This window comes from Argiope bruennichi, chromosome 5, assembly GCF_947563725.1.
Source record: "Argiope bruennichi chromosome 5, qqArgBrue1.1, whole genome shotgun sequence".
Taxonomy (NCBI): domain Eukaryota; kingdom Metazoa; phylum Arthropoda; class Arachnida; order Araneae; family Araneidae; genus Argiope; species Argiope bruennichi.
Window position 1 is genome coordinate 113,526,581 of NC_079155.1, and position 17,769 is coordinate 113,544,349.

The window sequence follows — 17,769 nt, forward strand, 5'->3', positions numbered from 1 at the left end:
TCCCCAAAAATTTCTCACGCTGTTTAATAACGGTATTATTTACCTTCTCAATAATGAAAATTGTGAACTTTGACCAGAAGCGAAAAGTTCTCAGATTTTTATTTTTAGAATACCTTACAAGAACATTTTGTGTTTCGTAGAAAACTGAGTACCTACTCAGGAAGTCTTTTATTTCCAAATGATTGAAACCAAAATTGAACAAAATCGCACAAGACAATTCATTTTACAAAGTCATTGCTATCTTTGAGTTATCACGCTTACCTGCATACAAATATACAGGATGATTCAAAACCTAACGATCGAATTTTGTGGGGATGCGGGGAATACGTAAGGAAACCGATTTCACATAGGAAAGTATGTCCGCGAATATCATCTGCATAGACAAAATTGACAAGTCAAGTGAACACAAGGAAACAGTACAGTTAAGTGGTAACGAATGTAACTTTTATTCCAACAAGGCAAAGTACATTTTAACAGTAGTTGCTCAAAATCGCGGTCAGTTGCACGGATTGCGAACAGCGCCGTTGCACTGACCGCCGAACATTTTCAAAAACGCCCTGCATATCACGGACAATGCCTGTGGCGGTCACTATTCGTGCAACAAGATCTATTTCACTGTCGACGGGGGTCTCGCACACATGGTCTTTAATGACCTAGCCCAAAAAGGAATCGATGTGCGATAATATAGGTGACCTGGAGGGCCAAGCGATCGGTCCACATCCACCGATCCATTGAGCTCCGAATTTTTGATTGAGGTAATCATGCGCAAAAATTGTGCTATTGCCTGAGGTCCCGACATGTTGATGCCACAGATCACGGCGGATATGCCAGGTGTTTTTGAAAATGTTCGGTGGTCGATACAACAGCGTTGTGAATTCCTTGTTCGTATAAATGGTCTCCATTTTGAGCACCTACCGGTAACGAATGCACTTTAACCTGTTGAAATAAAGGTCACATTCGTTACCACTTAACTTTACTGTTTCCTTTTATACACTTCACTTGTTCATGTTGTCTATTCAGAGAAAGTTTGTGGTGAAAGTATGTGAAATCGATTTCCTAACATATTTCCTACATCCCCACGAAATTTGAACGATACGTTTTGAATCACCCTGTAGAAGGAGGTTTTTTCTCAATATTTGTGTAGATTACACGGCAAATAAAAAGGTGCAGCTACTATAACACGAAGTATCGAAGATATATAAACAGAACATTTATGTTTTTTATAACGTTGTAATGAGAGATGTCATGGAGCAGTTTCGATTAGAAAGATCCACGTACAAAATAAGCAGAACTAAAATAAGACAATTAAAACAACATGGCTAATGTCAGACAAATTGGTGAAATCATGGATATGAAGTCAGATTTAAAGCACTTTTTTCTGAAATGAAATATAACCAATATTCCCTATGAACAGCTGGTGAGGAATAAAAAAAGTTAACTTATTGGGTTGCCCGAATGAAAAGTAGACGCGATTGTGTCAAAATGACTACAGCTATAGAAGCTTCACCGAAAAGGGATATAAAGGGTGGTATAAGGTGTGCAAAGCATATGGCTTTCAAAAATGAAAGCTAATCGCATTAGAGGAAATTGATCGAAAGTGAAGTCGTGCTATACATGGATGCATCCAGATCGGAACAGCGCGCGGTAGTACGGGTTTTGATTCATCGATTGCCAAACACCAATCTTGATTGATTTCATACCCCAAGGGAACATTATCAATTCAACTCAATATTGCAGTGCTTTGACGAAATTATAGAAAGCAATCAAAAGCAAAGTGCAAGGCCTTCTCACATAACAAGTGATCCTTCTCCATGACAATGTCCTCTCACACTAATCCCGTGAAATACAGGAGACTTTTAAAAAATTCCGTTGGAATGTGTTGAAACACCCGCCGTACAGTCCGGATTTGTCAACCCGTGATTTCCATATCTTTGGGCCACTTAAAAAGCATTACAGGGGAAGAGCTTCCATTTGGACGACGAAGTGAAGGAAGCTGTGTAGACTTCCTTCAATTCGGAATCTGCCTCAGGAATTTGCCACCAGGTTTATGCTGCAAAAGCATATACCTGCTACCTAAACTGTGGGACTCGTGTTACAACGCTCATGGCAGTTTCTTTTGATTTCTAATAAACGTATTCTTTACATTAAACTTGTCAATTTTTCATTTGGTAAATCCTAAAAAACAGCGGGAAAGTTAGATTACTCTAGAAGTAGCGTTTTTAATTGCAGTATGCTGCCATTGGATTTAATTTTATTGCAAAACACAATGGACAGAGCATATATCAGGCTATGTAAATTACAAGCCTGATATAAAATTGCCAAATTATGCTGATATGCCAAATTATAATATCTGTCATAATTTGATGCTCAAAAATATTTTCATGGAAGAATCATGAATATTAAGTTATGCATAAGAGATTTAATTGAAAATAAAAAATACCTAATTTCCCAAAGAACTATGTAAATATCAAAGGCGGCTAGTAACTATTAACAGAGATTATTGAGCCACGTATGTTAGCATTTTATTAATATCAAATTCAGCATAGATGCTGGAAAAGTCTAAGAGACTTTATTTCAACAGGAAACACAATCCTACAATGTCATTAATATTTCTCTTTCATTTTGTTAGAACACCAACATACATAGATGTTACTTAATATATTTTTAACTATAATTTACTCCATCAGATTAACTCAACCATTTTTCATTCCAAAATGCTGTTACATTTTCAATATCATCATAACCACATTGTGGAGGACGTGGGCTTAATTTTGCAACGCTCTCTTCTCCGCAACAAAAGCAGTGACTTGGGGTGCGTCACACGTCAAAAGTTTCAAGAGGACCGGGAAAAGTTGTGGAAAAGAGCAGCTCTTCCTCTTTCGAACATATCGATTTTGTTGTTGGCGGAAGTGATTTATCTGCTCGGTTCCCTGAACAGTCCCCTTCGTTTATATTTAAACTACGGCATTAATTTCAAGGAAGATCTATCAATCAGTCCATTGTTTTGTCTTCGACACGTATGGAGTAAGCAGACTGCTAGATATTAATACTGGCGAATTTTAATTCATTTTTCACCCTCTTATCTTCTCTTAAAAAGGGTATAAATTTCTTTTAATTAATAATTCCGCAGATTATGAACGGTATTCAAATTCAAAACTGATTGAACAAAAGATGAGGATTTCATTTTTTACTATTTCATTGTAAAGCATATTTTTTAATCCAACCGATTAGATTTTCTATTTTCAGATTTCTTTTATTAATCAAAATTTCACCACTTTAGTTTAACCACTATTTTCAGTTTTTTTACAATACCAGCCGTCTCTGGCGACTAGTGTGGGACTACTCCTGGATGAATGGTTCAGTCAAATAATTTTTGTCATTTGGTCCTTGAATAGTTTTTTTAGCAAAATACTTTTTAGCTTTAATTTTGATAGTCATATAACTCTTATATTTACACTGATTTGTTCATAATGCTATGAATCTCTCTAACTTCCAGTGAGCTTTCGTAAAATTTGGACATTAAACTGAAGCTGAAATTATTAAATTTCGTTAATACAAAATTGATTTTACTAAAAATAAACTTTTTTTTATAAATATGTGTGCAGAAAGCAGAATAGTTTAGGTTTGAAGCCGTATGGGAACTACAGAAAATTTTCTCATGAACATTTTTTTATTATTATTCTAAATTTTATTATTCTATTCTTTCTTATTATATATTTTCTATACAGAACATTTTATACACGATCTCGAACGGTTATTCTATGATTTATTTTTGTATTTACTATAAAATGAAGTCTTTAGTGTTATTTTAAAAAGGATTAAAAAGATGTAAATAATACTGTTTTATTTTGTTTTCGTCAATGAATGTTCTTAATAAAAATTTTTTACTTCTAAATTTTGTGTAGTCGTTTGGTCGAAAGAAACCATATTCAGTGAAGTATTCTGGACAATTTACTTTCCAAATAAAAAACCGTTTTTCTAATTTCTACTACCATATCTGATTGAGAGGGGGAATTTTGAGTACAAATATTTTCGGGCAAAATGCAATTTCATAATTTTAGGCTAATTAACCCTGAAGAAAAAGCGTTCGCTCATTAGTGTATTTTCTTTAAGACAGTCGATGGAGTAATCGTTTGTTTTCATTATAAAGATAAAATCCTGTGATTTTATTATAAAGCGCAGTGAAATTGTCTTAACTCACTCAATTTTTGATTTTTCTTTTTATTTAAAATATTAATATCTCAAGAATATTTTAGTGAATATTCTTCATAGGACCGAGGATCTGCATAAAAATATAAAATTCCCAATTTTTCAGAATCATTATTGAATCAAACTGCATGAAGCTGTGTTCTTTAATTCATTTAGATCATTTTCTCTACTAGATTAAAATGGATATTCTATATATGGCCATATAACCTACATAACCATACTTGCTACATAAACCATATTTGCCTTAAATATTGTATGCTATTGAATTAATAATATCGATACAATTAATGATTAAATCATTTTCTTGCACTTACTTTTTAAACAGTGTCATGTTTCATGTTATTTCCATTTCCTAAAGACACGTGCGGAAAATAATATTTGCCAAGAGATCGTAGTACGAGTTAACCTAATCTTTTTATTTATCGCTTTTGTCAACATGATAGCAGATGTGTGGGTGTGTGTTTGTGGATATCTATAGGCCAGACCGTGTAATCTACAGCTACACGTGTATAAGTTGAAAGATAGGAATCTGAATCTTGGAAAGATTTTTTAAAAACTTTAATTAGAATTTCAATTAGCAAAAAAATTAAGCGGTATTTTGACGCAGTATCCGAAAATTTGTAATAACGAAGCTCATGTGTCTGTGTGTGTGTGTGTTGGCGCTCTACAGGCCAGACCGTTCGACCTACAGCTACCAAATTTGGCACGTGTATACATTGGGGGCCGGAAATGTGTACTCTGAGAGGTTTTTCAAATTTTTTTATTAAAATTTTAATTAATTAAAAATTAAGCGAATTTTTAGCTTTTCTGCTATAACATGCGAAAATACTACAGCAGAAAATTGATTTTTATATCATATTGAAGTTCAAAAAATCTTTTCAATGATATAACATTTTAACAAAAAAAATGGAATTTCTATTTTTAATGAATTTTTTTAAAAAATTTAATCATATTTTTCAACAATTTTTTTCTCACAAAATAAAAATAATGTTTAAGCTGCACAAGTACATTGCACGTTTATGGGAAAAAATTAACTTTTATCAACGTGGTGGTATCTCATTGATAAAAGCTCAAATTCAAAAAATAAGTTCACTGTTATTGGAAATTAAACATATTAAAAGCGTAATTTTCAGAACCAATCAGTATAAAATGTAATAAATATAAAATATGATATTTTTGAAAATTAAACGTTTTATTATCTTTTACAACACCTATATTATTAATTCACTGAGACAGTTTTATTTAATACAAATAGGGTTTAATATGTTTAAGATATCAACTCTAATCGGAGTCCAACAGCTAATCTGTAAACCTTTAATAATCGACATACAAATGCTAACAAAATGGTCTAAATGAATAAAAAAAATCATTGTAATTTATGTAAATTGAATCAATAAATGCTGAGGAATTACGAATTTTAAATTTTTACAGAGATCCTCTGTACAGTGAATCATATTTCACAAAATATTCTTGACAACACTGATATCTTATATCAACTCATACCAACTAAATCACTGCAATCAACAACGACTTATGAAAATTTCAATATCACTCACTATTCTATAAAAATGCTCGATTTTAAATCACTTCATCGACCATCTCAAAGAAGCTAATCATCTCACAGGTTTTCTCAAGAGTGATTGGCCTATATTATGAAATTGTTGATTGTTCTAATATTGTAATATTCAAAACTTAATAAATCGGTGAGATTTGAACGCAGAAGTTAGAAATGTTTATTTATTTATTTAAAAGTTGGAATGTCATGAATATTTTGCAGAATATGATTCCTTAGGGCCAAATGACAGTTTAAAATTTAAACTTCATGATTTTTTTTTATATTTATAAACCGAATAAAATAAAATATTATTATTGACAGCATTTATATACTTTTAAAAATAAAGCTAAAAACTTAATTTTTCATTGAATCCGTGAAATTTTTGTTGAATAATTTTTTGAGATATTATAAATTATGATAATTATTCTGTTGTGCACATAAGACTTCAATGCCGAACGACTCTGCTTTCAGTTCTCATAGATATATGTTTTGATTACATGCTTGATTTCAGCAAAAACATGTCTTTATATTAATTGCAGTTTCATCATTTCCTCTTTAATTTAAAATTGAATTTTAAGGGATCTAATAATAAATTAGAGAGAAATGCATAGTAGAATGAACAGAACGGCATAAGACATACATAATAGTATAAGTAAATTTTATAACTATAAAAATTTGAAGCTTAAAAACATTTTGCTGAAAAACCTATTAACAGACCAAGTTACATAAAATATAAATTAAATATTTTAATCGGCATTAATTCTGGTGAATCAGCTGGTCGCCAAAGACAGCTAGTATTACAATAAAAAATTTACTCCATGATAAAATTCAGAAATTTTCTTTATAAAAATGCCAATTTCAACCTGATACTAATCTATATATTTTTTTTAATTTTAAAATTGTTTATCTTTTTTGCATGATTTTCAACAGCACATTTTATTATTGAGTTAAAATTAAAACTACTGTTTTCATTGAACAACAGTTTGAACATTTGAACAAAGGTATTGAACATGAATTTTCATTGTTCAATCAAATATTGTATTTTGATTTTCTTCAGTTGTTCATAACTACGCAGAATGATTCATTTTTATATTTGCACAGCTTTCTTGAGGAATAAGAACATGAAGTTTCAGTACCATGTAAATTAGAAAATAAATCATCCAGACCATTATGTTTTTGATAGCGTTATGTTGTAATGGAAGATGATTCATATATATATAATGAACAGAACAAATTTAAAGTCATTAAAATACCTCATTGATACCTCATTGAAAGTCATTAAAATACCTCATTGATATTTATCATAATTCGATGCTTATAAATATTTTTCTAAGATATCATGAACATTAAGATACGTATAACTTATTTAATTAAAATTAAATGCAAGCCAAAATTACTTTTAAACCAACTGATTACCAAAGACAACTAGTAAACTCTAAGTCATTAGTTAAGATTACATTTATTTACAAGATACTTAAAAGCAAATGCTTTATTGCAATTATGTTCATAGTTATCAATTTTTCTTAATTGGATAATTTAAGAACTTTTTTAAGATTGCATTGTTTTATAATATGCATTTTTATTTTAACTTCACAAATTTGAAAGATAGCGATTCATTTATTTCCTAATATTCAAGAGTTTCCACGCCTAAAAATATAGTTTCAAATTTTCCACACCTAAAATATTTAATAAAATTTAAAGTATTTAATATTTTCAAAAATTACTTTTTAGGTAAACAATTTGTTAAATTTCGAACTTAATTAGTCTATTTCTAAATTTATGCAAATTAGTTATGTCTAAAGAAAACGAATTTGTAAAACAATTACCGCAAGATTCCATAATATTTATAATAATGAATTAGAAATCAATGACGAATAAAGTAGGAAAAAAATATATAAACAAAATATCTTTGATTTTTTCGAAGAACAATAAAAGTGTGTTTTTAAAAATTATTACTAATTCTTTTCATAATTGGATTGTCAATTTCATTATCAAAATTAAATGTTGTTCCTGTGACAACAACACTTAAAGCAGCTATACAATTAAATTGTGGAAAGAAGCAAGATTTTAAATATGTTCGCTTAGTTGAAAAGCATATTCATGAATTTCAATAAGTATTTGTGCATGTTTAATAGAAATTCAAGGAGCGAGCCTAAAATGAAAAAAGAAATCAACTTACATAAGTTTCCAGTTTCTTAATAAACTTCTTTCTTTTTGCATTCTTTGTTACGTATTAATAATTCGGTAGGGACAGAATCTATTGAAGTATTTTCTTTTCTGACGAATATCGAATTCACATTCCAAAATCAAACAAGTTCCGCTTTAATGGTTAATTGGATTTATTCACAAATGTTATTTAATATTAATTCACCGTTTTAATTTTTTTTATAAGAAAACGTTTACTGTTTCTTACGTTTCTTCTTTCCAGAAAATCTGCTTTCACCGATCATGTTTTTTTTTTTTTAACAAATATTTTTTGAGTTCTGAATCGTTTTCATTTATTTGCGAAATCACATGACTTTTTTATTACAACTTTTATTCCTTTTCATTAATATTTTGTCAGCATTTTTTTAGTACTTTTAATATTTAGTTGTATTTTTATTTATTTTTATTAGTACTTTTTTATTTTTATTTTAAATTAGCAACAGAAACAATAAAGAATTCTACGATACAACATGAGATTGTATAACCGAGTTTGATGCTGGGTTTACACTCGGCCAGTTATAAAACGGCCAAAGGGCAGCGCATGCTCAGAAAGAAACTGATTTATGTTTACCCCAATTTCATAAGATAGATTCAAGCAATCCGTGCTTGGCTAAAAATCGTCATTTTAGCATCCATGAGTTTTTTTTCCCTGAGTATTGTATTAAAATGATGGATATTTACACAAAGAAACATGACAAAATAAAAAAAAGGTCAATATGCCTAAATTTGAAAAACTAGAAGAACTAGAAGCATCAGAAAGAACAAAGAGCAAAAAATGTCGAAATTAATCTATGACAAGAAATCAATTTCTTCAGGCAAAATTCTACAAACGCATGCGCATTAAGAAGGAAAAAAATACAAAAAAATGTCATGCTGTTGTCCCATCGGAATATGTACTTGCCATTGACCGAGCAGTATTTTTCAGCCTTTATACGCATGCGCTGCCTACTGGTCGAGTGTAAGCTCGGCATAATAGTTTGTTCATTGAAGAAATAAATATTTGCGACGAAAATTGATTCAATTCCGGAAACATTAGCATTTTTAAAGGCTTAATGAAATGTTATGTTCGAAAATTCTGTATGATTAGATATAAAAAAGGCAGGGCAAGGAAGCGTAGTTCCAGAAATAATTTCTAATAAACTGGCACTCATATCCTTTGTAATTATGAATAACAAGAAAAAAAACATCAATAAAGCCAATTTTTTTCATTAATTTTCTATTTACTTAAATTACACTTATGCTGGATTTACACTCGGCCAGTTATAAGATGGCCAGTAGGCAGAACATGCGTAGAAAAGTTGACAAATGCTGCTCGGTCCATGGCTTGTAACGATGGGGCAACATGCCGCTAAATTGTATTTTTTTCCCCCTTACTGTGCATGCGGCACAGTTTTTGGCAAGGTTTTTTTTTTTTTTTGTGGCATGAAAAATTTTATCATTTATTATAGATTAATTTCGACATTTTTTACTCCTTGTTCTTTGTGATGTGAAGTTGGGCTTTTTTTTTTCGTTTTATTTATCATTTTTTTCTATAGTTTTTCAAACTTAGGCATATTGACCTTCTTTTTATTTTGCCATGTTTCTTTGTGTAAATATCCATCATTTTAACACAATACGCAAGGAAAAAAAACTCAAGGGCGCTAAAATGGCGATTTTTAGCCAAGCACGGATTGTCTGAATCTATCTTGTGGCAAACATATACCAGTCTTTTTCTGTGCATGCGCTGCCTGTTGGCCGTCTTATAACTAGCTGAGTGTAAATCCAGCATTACATACAGTACATTGTGCATGCATCAGAAGTTTAAGTTAAATCCGTCTGTGGATGCACGAAAAGACGGCGTTGGTCACTGGTCTATATTTTCAAACAGATTGAGGTGTAAGATTCAACTATATAAGAATACCTCACAATGTTTATTTAGCAATCTTTCCTTATGTTTAAATGCTAAAAATAACTGCCTTGGCCAGTGTCCTGGCCTAGGGGTAGCGCGTCTTCTCCGTGATGTGGGCATCCTGGATTCGAGTCTTAGTTCTGGCCTGGTTGTTCTTTACCTAGTGTTCTGTCTGTGAGGTGTGTGAAAGAACCCCTTATCAAAAGGGGTTGTGCAAGCGAGTGTGTGAATGTCATCTTCATATGCGCTAAAATCAGACTTCTGTCCTCGGATGATCAGAAGTTCTTACCCTTAAAAGCTACTGCACCCCTCTTTCGCCGTACCTCTTTAACAGTTCAATCCAAGGGTATAAGCAACAACAACAACATAATTGTTTCGTGAATTCTCATGCTCTGTATTGCAACGAGAGGTATTATTTATGTTTAAAATATTATATTATTGTACGAAGTAGTTTTGTATAATTCAAGAAGGGATTTTTCATATCGTCAACATGTATTTTCGAAAATAAAAAAAATCTTATATGGGCATTTTTTTTGTATTTTTTCCATTATCTGTACCCATTTTTCAGTTCCATTTAAGTGTTAATTCTTTCTTATTTCGTTGTATCGCATTACGAAGGGTGATTTTGAAAATGGGATACTTCCGCTATAGTGTTTATTTCTCTGTACTCTAATGGATACAAAAATGGTGTGGGGCCTACATTTCCCATTCCGATGACGAGTCGTACATCTATATAAAAGGCAAAAGCATGAGCCTCGTTGTATTGGAAATTATAAGGCATTCACCTAAAAAGAGGTTTTAATTTTCCTGTTGATTCAACCAATAAGATTTCTCCAAAATCTGGTAATAGTAGTTCCTCGTTATTGCCTTCGTGAGATTCGATCTCTCTTATTTTTTATTCACCTTGTAAATTGTTCAAATTATAAGCAAAACTTTCTTTCCATAGGCCTTAACAATGAAAAAAAGCAGACGATTAAATATTTGTTAAAGTAATGAAAACGATTTGAATTTTCTTGTAAGAATGAAAACTACTGTTAATAAAAACTAATGTTAAAAATTGCCGAAATTCAACAAGTAACAGTACTATTGTTATTAAAATAATAATGACAATTTTTAGATACTTAAATGGCATAAAAATTATTTTTGTAGAATAGCATTTTCCGAAATTATTGCAGAAAAAAACATCTAAAATTACAATTAAACTCTCAGAAAACCTGTTCTATGTGTACATTCAAATCTTCCAGATTTAATTTTTGCAAAAATCTGGTAGCCTTATATCAAACATTCTGCAGAACACCAACAGACATAAACTCATTTTTATTATTATTATTATTATTAGGGATAGCGGTAGAAAAAGGTTGATTTTAAATGCTCTAAAAGCAAGATAAAACACTACCAAGTCAGTCGTTTATTCTTTAGATTATGGTATTATATATTTGAAGTATTTTTAATACATAGAATTCTTTTTTAAAATCTTCATTGAATTCCAAAAAGAAACTATTTCAAGTAGAAATTTTTTGTGGCTGAAAATTGATATCATCATAATTTTCAGTATCGGAAAGTCTAATGCACAAAAAAGATAGTTTTCACTTGAAGTCCCTCAAACCTCATATCTAAAAATTGTATTGAATTAATTTCAACATAATAGAAATTAATTTTTTATTTTTATTTTTTGAATATGTTTGAGAAAGGATTATAAAAAAAAAAGAGTTTAAACGAGGGAGAGTGATATCTTCAAAACTGCATCGCATTGTCTCTAATAAAGATTTCATCCCCTTCCTTTAGATATTAGGATGATGATGAGTGCTACCCTCATTCCCTATTAGGATTATTTGGGGATGGACTCTGCAATTTGAACTGCGGTTAGATGAAAAGGACGATATATGATCTGACTTGCAACATCCTAAGTTGGCACAGCACAACGGGAGGGAATTTGACACCTCCGGATTAGGCGTGCATCAGAGCCGTGTACATGTCAGTTCTTCGGTGGAATCGGATCCTTAATCTCAAATCCACCAGTCCTGAAGCACTCCAATATGCAAAATGTAGTTGAAATCTCTTTAAATATTTTTGCTACGAAATATAGTTTCAAAGCAGCATTTCGTCGAACTGTTTTTCAGTTTATTTAGATAGAACTGAGACTATTAAATATATTGAGAGTACTAAATAAATTACTAATGGATATTGGCAGTTTTAAGCAAAATCGAACTTTTCTATTATTATAATAAACGCAGTTCAAATTATTATTATTATTATTATTTTACATTCACACAAGCACGCATACATATGTGTGTGTTCTAGTATAATCTACAAATTGTAAGAAATGAAAATAAAAAAAAAAATCCATTTGGATTTTGCCAACTTTAAATACATTCGTCGAACACAATATGCATAAAGAAAAACTTTTAAAAAAGATTCCAGCAAATAATATAAATTATTTTTAAAATTTTGTTAAGCGGCACATATTAACTTTAACACATCTGTATAGATGGGTAAATAATTATAAGTCATTTTTTTCAATTCCTACTATTAGTTTTAGTTCATATTCTCTCTCTATCTCTCTCTCTCTCTCTCTCTCTCTCTCTATATATATATATATATATATATATATATATATGACACTTGATGTTAATACAGTTTTTTTCAAATATTAATTAATTAATTAAATTTGATCAGTCATTTCTATTTGATCGCCAAAGTCGCTAAATCCGTCGCCATGTCACCAAATGGTCGCCAAGCCCTGAGATTACTGACGCGACACCAGATTATAAATAATATAAGATATATATATAAATAATATAAGAAAATAAGTAGGAATTCAATTTTTTTTTTAAAAATTTGCATTTTTGCAATTCTTTCATATGTATATACATATTTATATTAATTATAATTATTTCATTTAAAATAACTAAAATAAAAAAAAAATTAAAAAAAATTGTTGACCTAAGTAGGAATTGACTTAAAAATTTTTTTTATACATATTACTTGTTATATAAATACGTTCATTCAGTAAGCTAATAAATGCGATATGGAAATGCATTATACATAAGGCAAAATAAAGAGAACATAACACATTATATTCACAGTAGATTAAAAATATGAAGCATCTTTTAAGCTATTACACAATTTTCATTCGAAGTACTATTTCTATAGAAGTCGCATTATATAATCCGACATGAAATGGATTCTAAATACAAAGAGAGACTGATCGACACTCTGGAGAAAAGGAGGAAAGTGGTAGTCTCTCTTGGCCGCTCGGAATTTAAAAGCTTTAGAAAAGAGAGAATAAAAGATGTTATCTTCTTACACAGTAGGAAGGAATTCGCGACACAAAAAAGAAGATCGGTGGCATTAATTTATATATCTTTCTCTGGCGTCCATCCTGTCTTGTTTAGGAGGCTCATTGACGAGTTGAGTGGAGTTTTCACTTCTTATAACATTGATGTGTCTGAATTATGAAAGATATTCCATTGCAAACAACTTAAAACTCTGTAATGCTCTGCTCATTTCGGAGAGAGGCTAGGATTTTTATTTATGAGCAATACTTCGAGAAAAAGAGAATCATAAATAAATATCAGAAATGTACGTCCAGTGGCCTTTGTGATCGATTTTTTTTTATCGTATTGAGAAAACCATTTTTATTTAAACCGCCTTCGTTAGATACAGATGTTTATGTAAGAAAGTTATTAATATAAAATTCGTTAAAAAATTAATTTAAACTGAATAAAAAGAATATTAAATAACATACTGATATAAAACACAAAGTTGGATATATTGGATCCTATATTTTTTGTTATCTGTTTTAAAATAATGTGACTAAATATGTTAACAATTAAGATGTATTTAACATAAAAAGTAATAAGACGTAACGCTTTAAATTATAACTAACAAAATTCATTTATCCCGAATGGTATATGTTCATTCAGCAGAGAGTAATTCAAAGAAAGTTGTACAATGTGATAGGAGTTACTCTTACAGATGAAGTGATTGCACCTGTCCTTGCAAGTTACTTTGTATCAACTTTACTTTTACCAATCTCCTGTTTCTCCTGTTGTTCTTCTCTTTCTCCAATACGAAAAACTCATTTCTTTTTGGTACTCATGTGATGTGGCATGAACAGAAATACCACACAAATGATTCTATTTCTATTTGTTAGATGTAAGAGGCATTAATACTAAAAATAAAAAGAACATATTTTACTCAAACTTTAGTTCAACTATGCGTCAAGTGCCTCATTCCTTGGAAATACCAATTCCTCACCCACGATTTTTGGATAATATCTGGAATGAGTTTGATGATGGAGACACATTGCCACAGCATAATGAATCTAACTCAGGTTTTACTGTTGATGAAAGACCTTGAGCCATTTTGTCAGGACGAGCTTAATGGTATAATTAAAGATTTATGCTTTTCTAAAGACGGAGCTGAAATGAAAACGGAAAATTAAAAATCGGCTTAACTCAGCAATTCATTCTTCTTGCACAGGTATTAAGAAAAGGAATTTACTCGGTTTTTCACCAAAAAGAGAAATCTAATTTTTTGCAAAGGTATTCTAGGGCTAATAAATTGCTCGGCATAGAATATGATCCATCTATTTGGCGCCTATTCATTGATTTTTCTCAGGCTAGTCTCAAAACATTCTTGCTGCATAATGGCAATTAATTTGTCTTTCTTTCTTGAAGAAATTCAGTGCATTTCGAAAAAACCTATGATGATTTGTCAACGATTCTTAAAAAGAATCATCGTTGTATGGTTTGTGGAGACTTTAAAATGCTTACCATGCTGTTGACTCATCAAGCAGAATGCACAAAACACCCTTTTTCCTTATGCTTGTGAGGCAATCGAGCAAAAGACCTCCATTGGACTATTGGTAACTCCGAAGTACCTTAACATCCGAAGGAAACGAAATTTCATAAATAGAGCTTTCCTTCCACCTGAAAAGGATTTCTCATTGCCTCCTCGTATAAAATGAGACCTTATAAAGCAGTTTATTAAATTATTGCCAAAAGAAGGGGAATACTTCAGATAAACCACGTTCCCAGTACATTCAGAAGCCAGGCTGAAGGTGAAGGTTTTTATTGCCCCCGATCTGTAATGAGGTTTCTTATTTTCAGAAACAATGGAGTACAGAGGGAAAAAAACAATTTTTTTCCCTTTTTACTTTTTAATAACATTTTTTTAAATTTTCTTTAGGTATAGTGCGCAGTTGTTTGGAAAATATTAAAGACCATCGCTACAAAATCATTGTACAATGGATTTTTACAGCATATGAAGAATTCAGAAGGGATGTAGTATGTGAAGAAATTTGAGCTTAAAAGTTCAGTTCTTATACACTCATACTGACTGTTTTCGTAAAACTTTATTAGCTTATCGTGAAAAGCAAAGAGATCTCATCAGAATATATGTGATATCAAGAAACGATATCAAAATAGAGGGAATATCAACATGCTAACTGATTATTGTTGAACACTCAGGCTAGAAACAGAAGGTAAAAAACTAAAGTCTGAAACAGCATTAAAGAGATGAAAAAGTTTCACAGATAAAAAGAGTAAACATTTGGTGTTAAATGTATCATGAAAGAATAGTTTTTTTTTTAAATATTTTTTTCTAAATATAATAAAAATTATGTAAATAGTAATAAAATAATGATTTTATTTCATCACAACCGTATGTTTTTTTAATGTAAACCATATATTTTTTACTAAATCACTGTATGTGAATGAATTAAATAAAGGTACTTTGAAACCTGCTCCCTATAAAAATAACTTTTGAAACCTGATCCCTATAAAAATAACTTTTGAAACCTGATCCCTATAAATCATAAATTTTGCTAAAAATATATCACGCAGTTGAATCATTTTTATTATTTTCAGACTTGGGTTACCTTATTAATCGCATCTTATATATCCCATCTTACCTTACTTCTCTTATCTCGCATCTCACCTTAAGCATATTTCCATACTGTTTCATTAGCCGCTTTCAACAATTAATAATTTCAATAATCCTATGATACTTGATCTGTAATGATGCGCATATGCTACGATGAAACTCAAACTTAACCTTTAAAGCATTCAATCGCTTGGTTTTGTCAGTGTAAAATAATTGTTTCCGTCAGATAAAAGGATTAAGATAAAAATAATTGTTTCCGTCAGAGATGAACTCACCGCAAGTAGGATTTATGTTATAGTATACGCATTTTCTTTTAATTGCTCGTTCAATAATTTGTAGTTGACTGATTCCATTAAATTCATTTTTATAGCAATAACAACAGCAAGATAGAACTTCATAAAACAGAAAAAAAAATTTCAGAGAATTCATTCAATATTAATAAATTCACAACCTAAGAAGTCAATAAACTGGGCGAAAAAACTGCTGTCAAAAGACGGTTAGAAGATACGAAATAATGATCTTTGGTGTGAATATAATGTGTTTATGGTGACATATTTCTTTTCGACTGATTGCTTGCAAGCGGTAAATATACAAGTACCAAAAAAAATCGAATATGTATATTTTGTTTATTTGCAATTTCAAATTAAACACTCTTTCGAATATCTTTTTTTTTTCGACCGACTAAAAACATATATCGACAAGTTTACATATAAAACTTCATTTATTTAAACCGTTTCTTTCTCGAGTTATCGTATTATCAAAAGTGCAGACTGATTGATGATCAACCCTTAGACAATTTGATTCAAAATTTGATAAGAATCTACATTTAAAATGATCAAAATGTGAACCAAATTTCACTTAATTAATTTGTTGCATGTTTTTTAAGTATCGCATTTGCACATGCAAAAATGCAAGCTGATAGTCAATTAACACCAAGACATGTGGGTCGAAATTTCACACACATATATACAGTTTTATTGTTACATTTTTGTACCAGATTTTATTCATCTAGCTCTCTTCGTGTTAAAGTTACTGTGCTAACTTATTTTGGAACAACCGGACAGACAGACTTCGACTGAACGGATTTCCATCAAAATTTGGCAAAAACCTGTATATTTGAAATAAATTTTATTTACCAAATTTTATTCGTCTATTCGAAGAGCTTTAATTGAAAAATTCAGAGTGAGACATGATTCTAAGAAAGTTTTTTCAGATACAGAAAAGTATAAACCTTGTAAATTCAACATCGCCTCGAATTCCACTTTATTGATGATTACAATATATTCATTTAATATATTTTATGTACGAAAATACGTACGAAAATAATACTTCTCCGAAAAAACTTTTTAACCCTTATTAACTGACAGAGGAAAGTTTTTTTTTTTCATACAACGAAATGAACAGAAGATTCCAATGATTATTATTTACCCTCAAGGACAAGCAAAAGAAATTTACCAGCAAAATGTTGTATTTACTCCTGAACATATTTGCATGAAGCGTTTATTAAAATCTTTAAAACAAAAAATATATATTCATTATGATTGCATTGCGATAACTATTGCTGTATACAAAGACGTGTTAATTGCAAATGCATTCATATAAATAAATTGATTTTCCGATGTGGGTTTACAATTTATTGAAACCTAAATAATTTTCAACAAAACCTTAAAATATTTGGGACGAATAATGTTGATTGTGAGAAAAATTCACACAGATTTACTAGACCATGATAGTTCATATTGAAAGGATGAAAATTTGGATCATGATAAATGATCAATATAGTTTACATTTAAAAGTTCTAAATTTGATATTTTTTTCTTGGAAATTAGGAATGACATACTTTCACATCATATGTGCAAAAATTTAATAAAATAATAAATCTTCATGAAACAATATGCCTAACAAATACATTAGATTCTGTCTTCAACAAAGATCCCTGGAAAACAATGTGAAAAGTAAATTCAGTTTTATTATATTTTTTTTATTATGAAAAGCAACACTTTCACTTAAAACAGTTGTGTGT